The sequence below is a fragment of the Lontra canadensis genome, unplaced genomic scaffold (assembly GCF_010015895.1).
Source record: "Lontra canadensis isolate GAN:19392208 unplaced genomic scaffold, GSC_riverotter_1.0 scaffold81, whole genome shotgun sequence".
In the NCBI taxonomy this organism is placed as follows: domain Eukaryota; kingdom Metazoa; phylum Chordata; class Mammalia; order Carnivora; family Mustelidae; genus Lontra; species Lontra canadensis.
In genome coordinates, this window is record NW_022631075.1 from 4,649,931 (window position 1) to 4,666,291 (window position 16,361).

General features: G+C 35.2%; 1 protein-coding gene across 4 annotated transcripts in view; it reads right to left on the reverse strand.

The window, feature by feature from the left end:
• Positions 1-16,361, reverse strand: part of TENM1 (teneurin transmembrane protein 1) — a 764,948-nt gene that overhangs the window by 744,749 nt on the left and 3,838 nt on the right. For 3 of the 4 annotated variants that reach the window (XM_032882346.1, XM_032882343.1, XM_032882344.1), the window contains exon 2: positions 3,739-3,805. The exons of the other annotated variant lie outside the window; for it this stretch is intronic. The gene's annotated coding sequence lies outside the window, so the exon portion shown is untranslated. The remainder of the gene's footprint in view (positions 1-3,738; positions 3,806-16,361) is intronic. 4 annotated transcript variants of the gene reach the window in all.

Here is a 16,361-nt window from a genome sequence, read left to right on the forward strand (position 1 = left end):
ATTACCCTTTCCAGCTTTGAGAGGCCACCCCCATTCCTTAGCTCATGGCCCCTGTCTTCAAAGCCAGCAATGCCAGCTGAGCTCTTCTCAAGCTGCGCTCTCTCTGGTTCTCACTTCTGCCTCCCTCTTACACTTTTGAGGCTCCTTATGATTATAATGAGTCCACCCAGTGAACCAGGATAATCTTCCTATTTTAGGGTCAGCTGAATAGCAACCTTAATTCTATCTGCAATCTTAATTCCTCTTTGTCATGTGATGCAACAGATTCACAGGTTCCAGGGATTAGGACATGGACATCTTTGGGGGGCCATTCTGCCTACCATGACCAGTGTTTCCTAAAGACTTTTTGAGTGAGGAGCTATTTGAGATTATATATCTTATTACCCTACTGAGTAGGTTCTGATATGTGAATATTTGTAATTAAAATATATAATATGAATGGCATGAGCAAGTAAATTCATATGCATTCCCCACCTATAACAATTTTTTTATTTCTCTGTATATAAGTCAGGCCTCACCTCTTTACCATGAGCCTATGGTTGGGGACCATGGCCCTTTTTGGTTTTTGTTTCCCCAGCACCTAGTACCATGCCTGGCACACTATAGGAATTTTTGTTTGTCACAGTAATAAATAAGTGAAAAATGTTTCTTCTGGGAAAAAAAATTGTAGGATTATATTTGTTACTTAGTTCAAAGCTGCGCATATCTTGAAAGTTGAATCTAGTGCCAAAAAGGGAGGGGGAAGCTGAACATACACTATTTTAAAAATCTATTTGAAATAGATGTCAGAGGCATTTTTAAAATTATTTCTAATATGGATCATTCATCAGTAGAATAAGCAAAAAAGAAAAGGGAACTGCTCCCCTAAACCATATGAATTCTTATATTTCATTTCAAATCAATAAAGGGAAAGTCACTTCTAAAATATTATGATTCATGAACTTCATTTTCCACTCCTTTTGGTTTGATCACAATAGCCATCTCTGTATGGTACTAGAATTGTTGATATTTTATTGCATTAAAACATCTCATTATTATGTATTAAATGCTATTATTTATGGCCACTACTCCATCTGATGTGAGACAGAAAAATTACTGAAGGCTTGCCATCTCAGGACTAGGCATTTTATAGGGATGAAGGACTGACTAGGAAGAGTCAATGGTCCTTCAGCTGCCCCTCAGATCATTAACTCCAAGTGGTTATTTGCTCCAGGCACTGTCCTATGCCTAGGTTGTTATTGCTGTGATATGTAGATGAAGAAGAATATATTTTAAATCCTTTAATACGAACTCAATGCTCATGAAGGATGCCAGATTGAAAGCACTGAAGTCTGAACTCATCGGGTTATGCACTTGGCTAGTCCAAGTTACAGAGAGACGCTTGACCTTGAATGACCACCTTGCAAGAGGGAGAAAACAGAGTTTTGCTGAATTTCAAGAGACTTAGTGAGGAGCAGCACATCAGCATTCCAAAGTTAAGCATTTTTATCAAGAAGGAAAGAATAAGACTAGTAACTAAACTTCTACTTGACTCTATTTATTATAATGCCAATACTGGTATGTATGTAGTGGGGGGCAGTGGTGTTAGGAAACACAATTACTTTAACATAAAACATAAATAAATGTCTATTACCAACACACTAAAACACTTAAATAAGCAGAAATCTTTTTAACAACTGATATATGTATTCAAGCTTTATGGTCTTTATTCTATTTTGCACACTTGAGGAGTCCTTAACTTTCCAAAAATCATAGACTGAGGAGGAAGAAAGTTAGAGCTATCCAAAGTTTTATTATAGATATGAGAAAACCAAGGCTCAGAGTGGAAAAGTGACCTGAGGAGGACCATATCAGCAGTATAAGACTGGGAGCAGAGCCCAGATTTTCTGATTAACAGGCAAAGGCTTTTCTAATGTACCATGTTGTCTCTCTAAGGGAGGAAAACTAGCTGCTCTCTGAACCTTTTAAATATTTAGTGCCAATTATTTTCATAAGTGTGCATTCTTTTGGCCTTTTAGGCATTTTTCCTCCAATCTGATCTATTCATTCACATAAGATTAGGAAGACTATCATTTTTCACATACTTAAGCCTTCTTAAGTATGAAAAAATACCTTTCAGTTAATATTACACACTGGCAGACTCACAATTCCCAAATTAAGAGCCTTATTTTCACAAATGATACAAAACACAAAAATCTTGACTTCCTTCCTCAGTGAGTTTCTTTTTTATTCTGTCATTTTATTTTCTGATACTTTTTTTCCTATAGCGATCGAAACATTCCAGCAATAGTATTCCCTAAAGGCAGTACCTCAAGAAGAATAGCAAATGGAACTACATGCATTGTTAAAACTGACAAATCCATTTAAAATTCCCATTACAGACTAATCTCATTTAACTGGAACCCAATTTAAAAAAAAAACTTAACATATTTGTACTATATTTTCAATTGACAATGCAAATTCCAAGATTTTAAGGGTTTCATTATTTATGTAATCTCATTGTTTTACATACTTTAAAGTATCAAGTGATTCCAAAGACTTATCACAAATTCAGATCATCCTTTTGACTTTTTTACAAGTTGGGATGAGAATTCATATTTGAATAATAATGTGTAGTACTACCAAATATAGGTACCAAAGGAAAAAACTAATATTCTCTATTTCTTACTAAGTACCAAATATTGACCATTTTTTTAAAAATAATCTTTTCTTTTTTTTTAAGATTTTATTTGTGTATTTGACAGAGATCACAAGTAGGCAGAGAGGCAGGCAGACAGAGAGAGGGGGAAGCAGGCTCCCCACTGAGCAGAGAGCCAGATGCGAGGGCTCCATCCCAGTACCCCGGGATCATGACCCGAGCTGAAGGCAGAGGCTTTAACCTACTGAGCCACCAAGGCGCCCTGACCATTTTTTTTTTGACCAATATTTTTAGTAAGAATGAAAGTCAATGAGGGAAGTCTTTCAGGTAAGTTTAGATTTTGATTAATCGAAAGTCTCCCCACGTTGCTACATTTTCTTGCATATTCCCTTTACCAGAGGACTGAATAGAGAAGCAATTGCTTTCTCAATATTCCAGATGAATTCTATCTACTTTGGCACATTTACAAAAATAAAAGGCACAATAATTTTTGCTCAGTAGTTGCACAATAAATATTAATTGTGCATATAGACTGGTAGAGGGATGGATGAAAAGAAGGGTGTAAGGGTGAATAAATGAATGGAACACCATGTCAATACAGATATTTTACTTGAGAATTTCCTAAAAAATTAAAATATTCATTTCAGGAGACAAATATTTATTTTGTCTGTAAAATTCTCTGAATGAAAATTTTTTCCATTGATATGGAGAAATGCTATGCTTATTTGCAGTCAACAAGAACTACTAAATAGTTTCCAAACATCCTCATTGGCCACTACTGTTCCTTGCACTCTGCAGATACTCCCATTAGCGAAGGAGTCTCTTAGTTTTAGCAGCTGTATATAGAAAAGGTCACAGGTTCATTCAAATATGTAGGATAGCTTGCATATTTGATTTTGCAAAGACTCTCTAACAGTTATGGAGCACAGACACAAACTTATCTACACCATGGCCATTTTAAGGGTTTAAAATAATGGATTTCATCCACATGACACTCAATGAATACAACTGATTATAGCAGTGAAACATTCCATTCCTTTCACATTATGCAACAAAGTGTTCAATTCCCCCAAGTAAATTTCAGTGTAGAATGCACATACCTTGAGAGATCCAGAAGTTATGGGAATCAAAAAGGAGACAGCTGAATAAAGGTCACCCTTGAAATTCCTGTAAACAAATTAGGCCAAATTATCCTTCAAACATATGTACAAGCAGGTCCAAAGCAGTCCTTCTATGAGGGAAAGGAACAGACACATGAGAGGCTGGAGTGGGAGGAGGCATGGGGGTTGTGAATGAAAGACTTCATTTTGCAATTCACAAAGAATAATGGGGTCAGTCTCCTAAAAGGTTTGCTTGAAACTTCAATCATATTATGTTGCTAATGAAGAATTTTTTAATTAACAATGAGTATACCTAAAGGTCTATGGAATTCTCACCCACAAACGCTGTCCCAGCTTAACAGTATTCAATTATTGTTCAATATACCACTCGTTTTGAGAGGAAATGCCACAATTTCAAGGAGTTTTCACCAATATAAATATTTAATAGTAATTTAAATTTCTTATACTAAAATAGTCCTTTATAGTTTACCAGAAACATTCATATATACATTTCATTTAATCCTCAAAACAACCTTGAAGAAACAGACTGAGAGGTAAAATGGCTTGCACAGGATCACATTTGTGGTTAGTGGCAGAGCAAGGATTAGAATCCAAGTCCCCTCACTTTCAGCTCAGTCATTTTTCCAATGTCCCAAGTGACTTTCTTCATGACAGTTATAAAATTAACTATATGTCTCGACGGGCTACACTTGGTACTGGGCAATAGGGGAGGAAATATGTCCTATAATACTCCCTACCATTTCACCCAACTTGAAAGATACATATCTCTCTCTCTACATATACACACATGTGTCTGTGTGTATACATATTTTATTGACACAGAAGTGTTAACAATATATTGATAAATTTTTAAAAAGCACATTATAAAGTAATTACATGAGTCTGGCTTTAAAAAGGACATATATGTGGGCGCCTGTGTGGCTCAGTTGTTGGGCGTCTGCTTTTGACTCAGGTCATGATCCCAGGGTTCTGGGATAGAATCCCGCAGCGGGTTCCCTGCTCAGCAGGAAGCCTGCTTCTCCCTCTTCCACTCCCCTTGTGTTCCCTCTCTCACTCTCTCTCTCTGTTAAATAAATAAATAAAATCTTTTAAAAAACAGACATATATGTATGTAAAATATATATGATTTTTTCTTTCTGTGTGTCTGTATTTTCTAATTTTTCTATAACAAACATATATGACTCATACATAAAAAGCTATGTTTTAAATTCTCCAAAAACCCGTTTTAGGTGGGTGGGGAGATGGGAGATACAGGGAGTGGGGATGAAGGAGGGCACTTGTCATGATGAGCACCAGGTGTTGTATGGAAGTGTTAAATCACTATACTGTATACCAGAAACTAATATTACATTGCATGTTAACTAATTAGAATTTAAATTTTTAAAAATGAAACAAATTAAAAAAGGTTTCAAAAATCCATTTTAGAAAAGGCAGTGTGGTGAATTAACACAAAAGAAAAAGGAAAACAAAAACTTTTAACTTTAGTATTCCAATATTTTATGATTGGCACTCAATTAACCTTATGGCCCCAATTTATCAATCAAGTATTCCCCAAACCTATTCTTTTTATGTTGAGGCAAAATCTCAGTAATAAGGGCAAACAATTTAAAAATTTCTGCACAGTAAATCGTGACAGAATATCTAAATGCAATTTTTTTAAAAAATGTAGGTCAATAGCATTATTGTCACCTTTGACAAAGATCATCTATGTGAACTTGTAATGATAATAATAGAGTGTTATATTAATACTAATGATCGTCATATCCAATATACTATATACAAATCATTCCTAATAGACTGAAGTAGCGTTCTTGATTACTTGCAATCAAATTGCCTGATGTACGTTTTTCATCACTGTTAATGTTGCTCAAAAAAGACATAGTTCTGCTCAAGTGTTCATGTGGTTCCGTAACAGCATTAAGTTAGAATCTTTCAAGGGAAGACATTTCAGAAAGTACTTCAATCTAGACTACAAAAAAGTATTTCTGGCTCTTTTGCCACATATACGAGAGCAAATCTGTAGAAATTGGCTTCATACCCATCAGGGTGATTCTGCAAGGAGGTTAGCAAAAAATGCTTTAAAAAATAAACTGCCCTATGCCTGGGTGGCTCAGTCACTAAGTGTCTGCCTTCAGCTGGGGTCATGGTCCCAGGGTCTTGGGACTGAGCCCCACATCTGGGTTGCATGCTCAGCAGGAAACCTGCTTCTCCCTCTCCCACTTCCCCCACTTGTGTTCCTCTCTCTGTCAAATAAATAAATAACATCTAAAAAAAATAAATAAACTGTCCTATATGGAGCATTTTGCCTCACTGAGATACACAGAGGGCTGGGAAGCAAGAGGGCTTTGAAATGATTTAGCTCTTCTCTGCTCACTTCTCAACTGCCTTCAAACTGGAGCCTTCAGGAAGATATCCTTCCCATTTATGACTAGAGAAGACCAGTTCATACATAGATCTATATAAGATACCCCAAGTCATTTGCCATCACTTACCAGTTCAAACATCTATCACTTCCCTCACCTTTCACCTCTTTATTTCACTCAAGAATTAATTCCAAAAAAGAAACTGCTGACTGTCTTAATACTGCATGTGGTCTAGCTACCCTTTAGGAACAAAAAAAAAAGTAAGAACGTTTGACAGGACCATCACTGAACACAACCAAATAATGCACACCAGAGGCAAAAACAGTAGGAGCCACAAATGTTAGAAATGCATGTCACACTATTGACTATTGGTTTTGAAAATAGGCTAGAGCCTGCAAGCAAAGTCCTAAAGCCAGATCTGAACAGCTCATTAAGAGTTCATCTAACCCACACTTTAATTAGTGCCACTGCCTCTTGTTTGGTCCTACATAGAGAATAATATTCCACATTCTTCAGTTCTCAGCCTCTTAAAATGAAACCATCATCTGATATCGGCTGTGGAGATGAAATGCATAAATTGAAGGTAAATGAATAAAAGAATTATCTAAGACTTTGGTTCAAAAAATACATCTATATATATGAATACACATTTATCAAAATATGCATACATGTGTGTATGGATAGATATCTTTCTCAGATGCACTTAAAAAGTGTTAACTCCTATTTGTTTAGGAAACGGGCCACTTTTTACTTGTTTTCAATAATTATTCAATTATATACTAATTATAACAACTTATTAACACTTTTTGTTTTCAAGGGACTTTGGGCTGCATATAGGTCACACTTTCTTTTACTAATGAGTATATCTTTACATATTGCTACACATACTTCAAAAGCCCTATCATTTTTCTAATGGGACGTTTACCCAAGACCTTGTAGAAAATAATTGTGTTAATAGCAGAGACAGTTTCCCCATTACAATGATCAGTACTCTCAGACAATTAATGCTGCAACACTCTGTATTGTCACTTTCTTCCTTGGGGCCTAGAGAACTTCTTGGTTTACATTATTGGCTGCAGCTTCTTTTTGTTCTGGCAATATGGGCATTTCTAATGATGAGACCTGCCAAAACTTGTCAATGCTATTTTTCTTCTCTTCCATTAGAGGGAACTGAGGTTGAATAGCCAAGCAATCTATAGTCTAACTTCACTTAATTGTTTTTACTACATGACATGAAGAAATATAGTGAGTAATCACTCCTGTTTTACATGAAGCAAATTGTTAGTGCTCTCCACAGCAATATGAAGAAGTCTTAACTTGCCTAATCTCCCTTGAACATCCTGTTCAAATCCTGACAGGAAAAACTCAGCATTCCTTGGTTCTCCAATGACTAAAGACTAGATTGGATCAGTAGATCTCAATTACTTTCCCTGTCCGTAGATCTCTTCAGCTTCAGAACAAAGCAGCCGGAGAACAGTTGGCCCCAGTTACAGCTGGTATATTCCTCTCCCTCTAGCACCACCTCTCAAGGAGACCAGGTTTATCCTCTTTGTTATTTACTACCTAAACCTCACTTTTAAGGTGCAATATTTATTTTTGTGTTTTTTGTTTCCTCTTTGTTTTGTAAATTTATTTTTCTTTTTAAAAAGATTTTATTAAGTGAGTTGGGGGAAATCGGAAGGGGAGATGAACCATGAGAGACTGTGAACTCTGAGAATCAAACTGAAGATTTTGGAGGGGAAGGGGGTTGAGGGGCTGTGAGAGCCTCGTGGTGGGTATTAAGGAGAGCCCGTATTACATGGAGCACTGGGTGTGGTGCATAAACAATGAATCTTGGAACACTGAAAAAATAAAATTTAAAAAATAAAATAAACAAATGTTATAAAAGGAGGATTTTATTTATTTATTTGTCAGGTCATAATCAGGGGGAGCAGCAGGTAGAGGGGGAAGCAGACTCCCCATGAGCAGGAAGCCCTATGTGGGGCTGGATTCCAGGACCCTGGGCTCATGACCTGAGCTGAAGGCAGACGCTTAACTGACTGACCACCCAGATATGCTGTAAATGGATTTTTCTGCAATGAAAGTTATACAGACTTGCTGTAGAAAATCTGGGAAATACAGAAGATATAAAGGAAAAAAAATCACCAAATACCCACCTCTCTCAAAGAGATATTATCACTTTTAGCACTATTGTGCATGGTTTTCCGGTCTTTTTTTTCCTTTCTTACATAGTAGGTAAATATAATTTTGTATCCTCCTTTAACACTTGATAGCATAACATAAACATTTTCCTTTTATCATAAAATATTTGCAAACATCATCTTTAATGGCCATAAAATATTACATTGTCTCGATATACCATAAATCACTTAGCAATTCCCTTGTTGAACATTTAGGTTCCTTCATTTTTTTCCACTAATACAAATAATTTATGGTGAAAATCTTTGCAAATAAAGCTTTTTCTGCACTTTGCATTATTTCTTTAGGACAAATTCCCAGAAGTAGAATTATTGGGTCAAATGGATATGAGCATTTTTGAGGCTTTTCCTTCAAACTGCCAAATATAGACCAACAAACATTTCATCATGTCCTTATATTCATGTATTTACTCAACCATTACTTATTAAATACCTACCAAGTACCAGGCACTGTGCTAGGTGATACGAATACAGTAGTGAAGAAAACAGACATAAAAATCCATGCCCTCATAGAGCTAATATGCTAGCAGATTTGACAAATTATAAATAAACAAAAGTACAGTGGGATACCAGGTGGTAATGAGAAATATGAGGAAAAATAGAAGCATATAAAGGCATAGAAAATGAAGAATCATGACAGGACTCATTACATAAGATGGCCAAAGAAGGTCTCTATGATTAAAAAATATTTGATCAAAGAGCTGAATGAAGCAGGAAAGTAAGCTTACAGAAATCTTGGAGAAAATTCATTTCAGGCAGTGGAAATGGCAAGTACAAAGGCCCTCAGAAACAAAAAAGCATGGCATGTTGGGAAAGTGTAGCTAGAATGTTATGACCAAGTTTTGGTAAGGAAAATAGTAAGATGCAAGGCCCAATAGAGAACAAATCATGTAGGGTCTTGTAGACCATGGCAAAGATTTTAAATTATTTTTTAAATTTTACTTTAGGTGTGAGAAAAAGGCAGCTATCAGAGGGAAAAGAGAGGGAAAATCAGAAGATCTTATTTATGTTTTAAAAGGATCACCCTGGGTGCACCTGGGTGGCTCAGTGGGTTAAGCATCTGCCTTGGCCTCAGGTCATGATCCCAGCACCTTGGGCTGGAACCCTCTATCAAGTTACCAGGCTCTGAGCTCCCTGCTCAGCAGGGAGTCTACTTCTCCCTCCCCTCCCACCATCACCCCCATGCTCACTCTCACTCTTTCAAATAAATAAATAAAATCTTTTAAAACAATAAATAAAAGGATCACCCTGACTGCTATGTGAAAAACTATGGAGGGGAAAAAATGTATGTAGGGGCACAATTAGGAGGCTATTTCAGTATTCTAGGTGAGAGATGATGGTGGTTTGGTCCAAGGTGTTAGTGATGAAGGAAGATAAAATGATTCAGACAGGATATAATCTGAAGGTATAGTCAACAACATTTGTTAATTGATTGGATGTCAGGTGTGAAAACAGATGAATCAAGGACTCTAAGGTGTAGTACTTGAGCAAGCACACTTTGCATTATCTTACAAAACTAACAACAACAAAAAAACCCACCTTTGTATTTGTTTCTAATTTGCATTTATTTTTATTATTGAAGTTTGGGCCTTTTTCACATTTATTGGCCGTTTTTATTTCCTTGTGTGAATAATCTTTTCATGGTTTGTCTAGATCGCATTTATAAAATCCTTTCCTCCCTTAGCTTCTATTTCACTATTTTCTGGTTTGCCTCTTACCTCTCTGACCTTAATGTGACTTTCCTGAAGGCTTCTCTTATTTCATCAACCTCTTAAATTGAGTGTTTCTCAACATTTGAGAAACACTTGCTTCTCTTCTTACTCTATAAACCCTCCCTAGGTGAACTCCCCTTCCTATTCCTATGATTTCAACTACTACACTGACCAATGACACACAAGTATCTACCTCCAGACTTCATCTTCAGATCTGTAATTTCCTTCTGTTACAAACCATCTCCAACTGGATGTCTAGATGGTGTCTTACATTAAATAAATACAAACCTGACCTCATTAACCTCACCAAAACTAACATTTTCTTTTATGTTCCCAAATTGCTTAATGGCATTACCTAATTTTCCAAGCCAAAGTCGCTAAGTCACTCCTCCCATTCTCTCACCCTCTAAATGTTTTAATTTCCCAAGTCCCACGAAAGCTACATTATACGTGGCTGTCAAATTCTCCACCGCCCATCAATACTATCACTGCCTTGGTTCTTATCCTCATAATTGCTCACGTTGCAACACAGTCTCTCAATCTCTCAATGCTACTACTCTTAATCCACTTCAATCCATTCTTCCTACAGGTGTCATCTTTGCAATCTTTCTAAAAACCAAAGTTGGTGACCTCTCCCCACTTTAAAACCTTTCATCTAATTCCATAGACTCTGCTACAACATACTACATTGCATGAGTTTGGATAAATGGCAGAAAAAGTACCATTCTCCAGTATAACTCTCCGTACAGGAAAATCTTAATACAGTCATTCACTCCACAAATACATACTAAGCATCTTCTGTGTGTCAGGCACATAGATATAAAATAAGACATTAACCCTGACCTCCATTCCCGCATCTGCATAGGAAAAAAAATGAAACTCTACTACCCTGGGTTGGTGTTCTCCCTTGCTAATTTAGCCTTGTGCCCTTTCATAATCCTTTCCCATATGAAATGTGGTTCCCCATATTCTCTTGACTAAGCCAATTCAAATGACACATCCTTTACAAAACTATATCTACCTTTGAGCTTCCAGAACATTCTAATTATTCCTCTTCTAGAGCACCTGTTACATAATAACAATATGCATATAGGTTTGTCTCCTCCATTAGAATCTAAGTTTTTAAAGTGCCCTTCTATCACTTGGTATACAGAGGAGTTTTTAAAAAGTTTTGGTGAATGACTGAATGAAGAAATGAAAAGACAAAGTTTTTTCTTCATGAAGATTTTTTTATGATGTATAATCAAACCCATGTAATACTGAAGTCTTCAGGAAAAGAAGAGGGCAGTCCATAAGACCTAGAGAGTCTTCCGTGGAAAAGACTTGAGACTTCAACATACACTGCCCTAGAAGTCTGTGTAATGTAGATTCTTTTTCTGCCTTTTCAACAACAAAGAAGTCCCAAGTATTTTGCTAAATATCTGGGACCAGTGTTCTCTCATTACATCTATTCCTGTTATACACATTTCTTAAACATGTTTTATTCCATGTTTTACAGAAATATATTGCTAAAATTTTCTCTATTCTGTGTTGAAATGCCCTTAAAATATTTCCGTTGCACCGAATTCTCATTGTTTACATTAAAATTACCTCACTTTCTCAAGTTGTCCAACGTTTCATCAAGGCAGTATCTCAAATACGGGAAAAGAACAAAACAATGAAAAAAATGTAGCACCCTTGTGTTAACACTTCAGAGGTTTGAAACCAAAAATAAATGGTGTCACACCTAAGTGTTGACATTTTATTACACTAAACATGAAAGATAAATCACAAACGCACCAACAATGTATGGATACGTGCACAGAGTACATCTGTAATAAAGAATAACAACCCAGGAAATTAGTGTATTATTTTAGCTTCTACCCAGGATCATTGAGAAAATGTATGAGCCAAATATAATACAAAGAATAATAGTTCACATTACACTTAGAATTCTCTAGGATACACATAAAGAAATGGTCAGATTTAGAAAAAGAATAAAAAGATTAATCACTGCCTAAACTTAGTGAATGTCTCAGAGCTTCCTTTTTCATAAACCTATGCACTACCTCAATTCTTAGGAAGAAAGAAAAAAAGAAAGAAAGAAAGAAAGAAAGAAAGAAAGAAAGAAAGAAAGAGAAGAGAAAGAGAAGGAGGAGGAAATGAGAGTGACTTCATTGTTATTTCAAGGCATAAGAGTCTTCTCAAATCTAAGCTATAGGTATCAATTGGCCAATCAACTGCACAGCCTTTTCCCTTAGAGGTCACTAGATCTCGTTAGTGAAATTAATACTGTATTTCCAAAAGGAGTTTCTTATTTGACTTGCATAGCAATGATGTCAATGTTTCCCTACATTGTTTAAAGTTCTAAACATATAACCAGTCACAATCACAAAGATATATTCATTTCAAGCATAGAGTAAGCAAATAAGTGATATATGTATTTGTAAATGATGCTTGTGAAATCCATGTCAAAAATGTACATACACTTTTTAATCAATATTCCTTTGGCAATAAATCCCATCCCCTCACATATAAATACAAACATATTTTGGGGCTAGTTAATAGAGCAAGAGATCACACATCAATATCACTCAAATGCTTGCAATTAAGAAGAACAGCTTTAAAAAAGAAAATCATTAATGCTAAAGGGAGGTAATGCACAGAGTATAAATTCAAAACGTTGATCAGAAACATTATGTTGATAGGAACTGAGTTAGCTAGGAACACTGCAGATTTAGAAGGCTTCCAGTCACCCCGTGGTTGTAGTGTATTTATGCACCTCTATATTTAAACACAGGTGGTAATTAGCAAGATTGAGACACCTTTAATAAGGCATCATCATAGGTGCAAAGGATGTGTAGCATAAGATGAGTTCATTATCAATAACTTCCCTGAATTAATCATCTCTTAGGGCATTTAATTTTAAATGTACCTGAAAAAACCTGGATCATTGAGATAGGCCATCTGCAGTATCTTTTCCTAATTTCTCTGAACAACTGAAGAGTTTTCTTAAAATGCCTATATACAGCTGGGACACAGAGATTATAAAATCTAATAAGCCAATTGACCATCTAATCTGGCATCTTCTCTTTGACAGGTGTCTAAACCAGATAGAGGCATGAGAAGTAATATAAACACTTAGAATTCACCAATTACGCAAAACCATGCAACTGGGAAATTTTCTTCTTGACCTTAGCTAATGATCAGATTTTCCCCGAAGTACGCAATGTACTTTTATTTTGTCTGCTTTAAAAATTCTCATTCAAACAGACAGCTAAAAACATTAAACTGCAATTCCAAACATTAAAATGAAAATGGATTTTCTTTGATATAACCATATAGGGATTCTACTGCAAGTTTTATATATACAACTACATCAGCATCCCGAATATTCACAAAACATTACATTTAAATAGGAAAACAATTGAAAAGTAAATATACAGTAATTTCAAAAGGGAAACTGAGGTGTTAACAGCAGAACATTACTTGGATGAATAACTAAATTTCATTGATCAGATATTTAGAACCATCTAGATGACTGACTGCTATTGTACATCCAAATGCCAAGCATCTGCTGAAAGGCCAGAAGAAATGAACATGATACAGAAGAAGGACACAGAGAGATACAAGGAAATCTACATATTCAATGATGATGATTGTATTTTTCATGTTTTACTCAGATATTTTCATATCACACCAATATGGCTTATGTAACAAAAATAAACCACTGAACAAATTATATGCAATTGAATATCCCACAAATGAATACCAATATCATCAATATTTCCTAAAATATAAAAATGTAAATACTATTTTTCTTATTTTTTCTATTTTTAAATCACTACCTTATTCTATCATTAATAATTTTGCCTAGGATATTTATATTTTGAAATTCTAGTCACTTATTCTAGTGACATATAAATATAGATCTTCCTTCTTTTCTCACCACGAAAATCCTTTTGGGGAATCACTCTTTCTTAGCCATAATACAGAAATTTGTTGATAGCCATAAATTCACAGGAAAAAATATTAGTTTATCAGGACCCATAGCTGATAATATTGCAAAAGGCTTAACATGGATTGCAATTTAGCTCATATTAGAGTTTGTGATTCCAAAATTCAATTTTGTAAGTCATAATCAGCCACAAAAATGTTACAACAGAATATGAGAAACATTAAAAGGCAATCTCCTCATTGTTGACCACTTATCAAGTGACAACTTAGTCAATTAAAATTAAAACAATCAGTATGCTTTATGGTGACGGGTAAAATGAGTGTTTTACAGATTTCAAATAAATGTTTTCAAATCCATTTGGTCTCTGTAATAAAAAAAAAAACAAGTGGGGCATAGATATTTTAATAAAATAGTTTTTATATTTGGAAAGGAAAAATAACCAGTCTTACTGGAATATTCAAGCATCATTTATATTTAACTTTACTATGATCACTAACTAGGTTTCTTCAAAGTCTACAAAATCATTATTTGAAAGAACATATTTTTTCAATATAATAGCTATTATGAAACTATTTTGCAGCTGTGAATGTCCTCATAGAATAAAAGTGCTCTGCAGCGCACATAAATACCAACAGGAATGCACAAATCAAGACTATTTCTGTGATTATTTTGAAAGAACTGCTTGAGTAGGGGACAAAGAGGGTAAGCGGTAAGATCTTCAGGAAAATGACAAAGATGGCACTGATTTTTGTTCTGTGTAATCATTTATTGCTCGTAAATTCAATTCCCCCAGCCTTTTACGGTTACTTTCAGGGACCAACAGGCTGGCATGAAATTAAATTAACAAGCAGGTTCCCATCCTGAATTACTGACTCCCAGCTGTCTGTCCCGTCTAGTTTCCATGGCAGTGGAAGAATCGGTGGAAAATGAGGTGCAGAAAATTTTAAGAAGCTAACATATCAAACTCTTTAAGTTGATTTCTTTAAACTGATGAATCAGTAGTGGGGGCGTAGGGGGGAGGTAGAATTGAAGCTAAAGTTTTTAATTTCCTGGCTTGTTGAAAAGGCCAGTGTGTTTCTGTTTTTTAATTGCTAAGGGATGCAAGCAACATCTTACACATTTCATAAAAGGCTGTAGATTTAGGATGGCATACAGGTCATTAGGTATTTTATAGTAATCCGAGAGTGTATAAGGTACTCTACATTATTTTAAAGTATTTAATTTTATTTTTGCTTTCTGTTTTGGGCATAGATATTAAGATTCATCAGCTTGTTAAGTGACTCCAAACATCCAGAGACGAAGTAAAAAATTCTCTCAACCAACCAGATGTTTGTTTGCATCACCACAAACAGCTAGATGGTTGACGGAACTTTTCACTCACATATTTGAGACAGCGCCATAGAAACCTGTCATAAGCACACAGGAAAAAAAAATACTAATCTTGACACATACCTACAAAAACACAGGTATGAGGGCTCAGAGTAAGACCTTCACTGGGGGTGATCTACCAATATAAAAGGAGAGTATTTAACACATTTTCCTATTTCCATTTTCCACTTAACTTCTCCACTCATACAGTTAGAGTAGGGTGGGAATGGAAAACCCAATATTTCAGAATCATTACATCACATTGAAAACATCATCCAAGAGGTAGTGGTTAGTTGGCATATATGCATGTTTCACCATATGCTATTGTTTACCTAAAGTGGAGGCTTGGACAGGAAGTAAAAGTCGAATTTTTTTAAAAATTGTAAATTATCCAAGATTATACTTCCAGGTCTAGAAATGAGTCCTATTACATAAGAATTTAACAGGCTTTATTTATCAAACTCTAAATTATTATTTTTTAAATATTAGGGATCCAACATCAACTGTAAAAATATTTACTATCTCCAATTAAAACTAGTTTGCTTTGATTGTACACAAAAATGTTAGCAGTCCAATTGATATAAATATTATTATGCAGTAATTTTCAGTTTATGCTATCAAATTCCAATTTCCTCAACCTTACTTTTCATGGGTTCCAAATGTAAGCAGTTTTGTTGGTCTTGCTAAATTGTATCTCCATGCATCTAGCAAACTACAAAATCTTTATACATTATATAATTGTCATAACAGAGTACCATATACTGAAGAGACACCTATAGTTGGACTATCAAGGTTATTGGAATAATCAAAAGCTGTGTGAACCCTTTTCTAGCATTCACCTGGTCAAACTAAGCACAGTTCTAGCTGGTGATATTTACTTGATATTTACTTTCCTCAGTTCTAAAACAAATTAATGGAAAACAGAAAGAAATAGAAATAATATATTAAGCCAGGATAACAGAAAGAAATAGAAATAATGTATTAACCCAGGATTCAGAATGTTTTACCTTTCATGGGAAAGAAA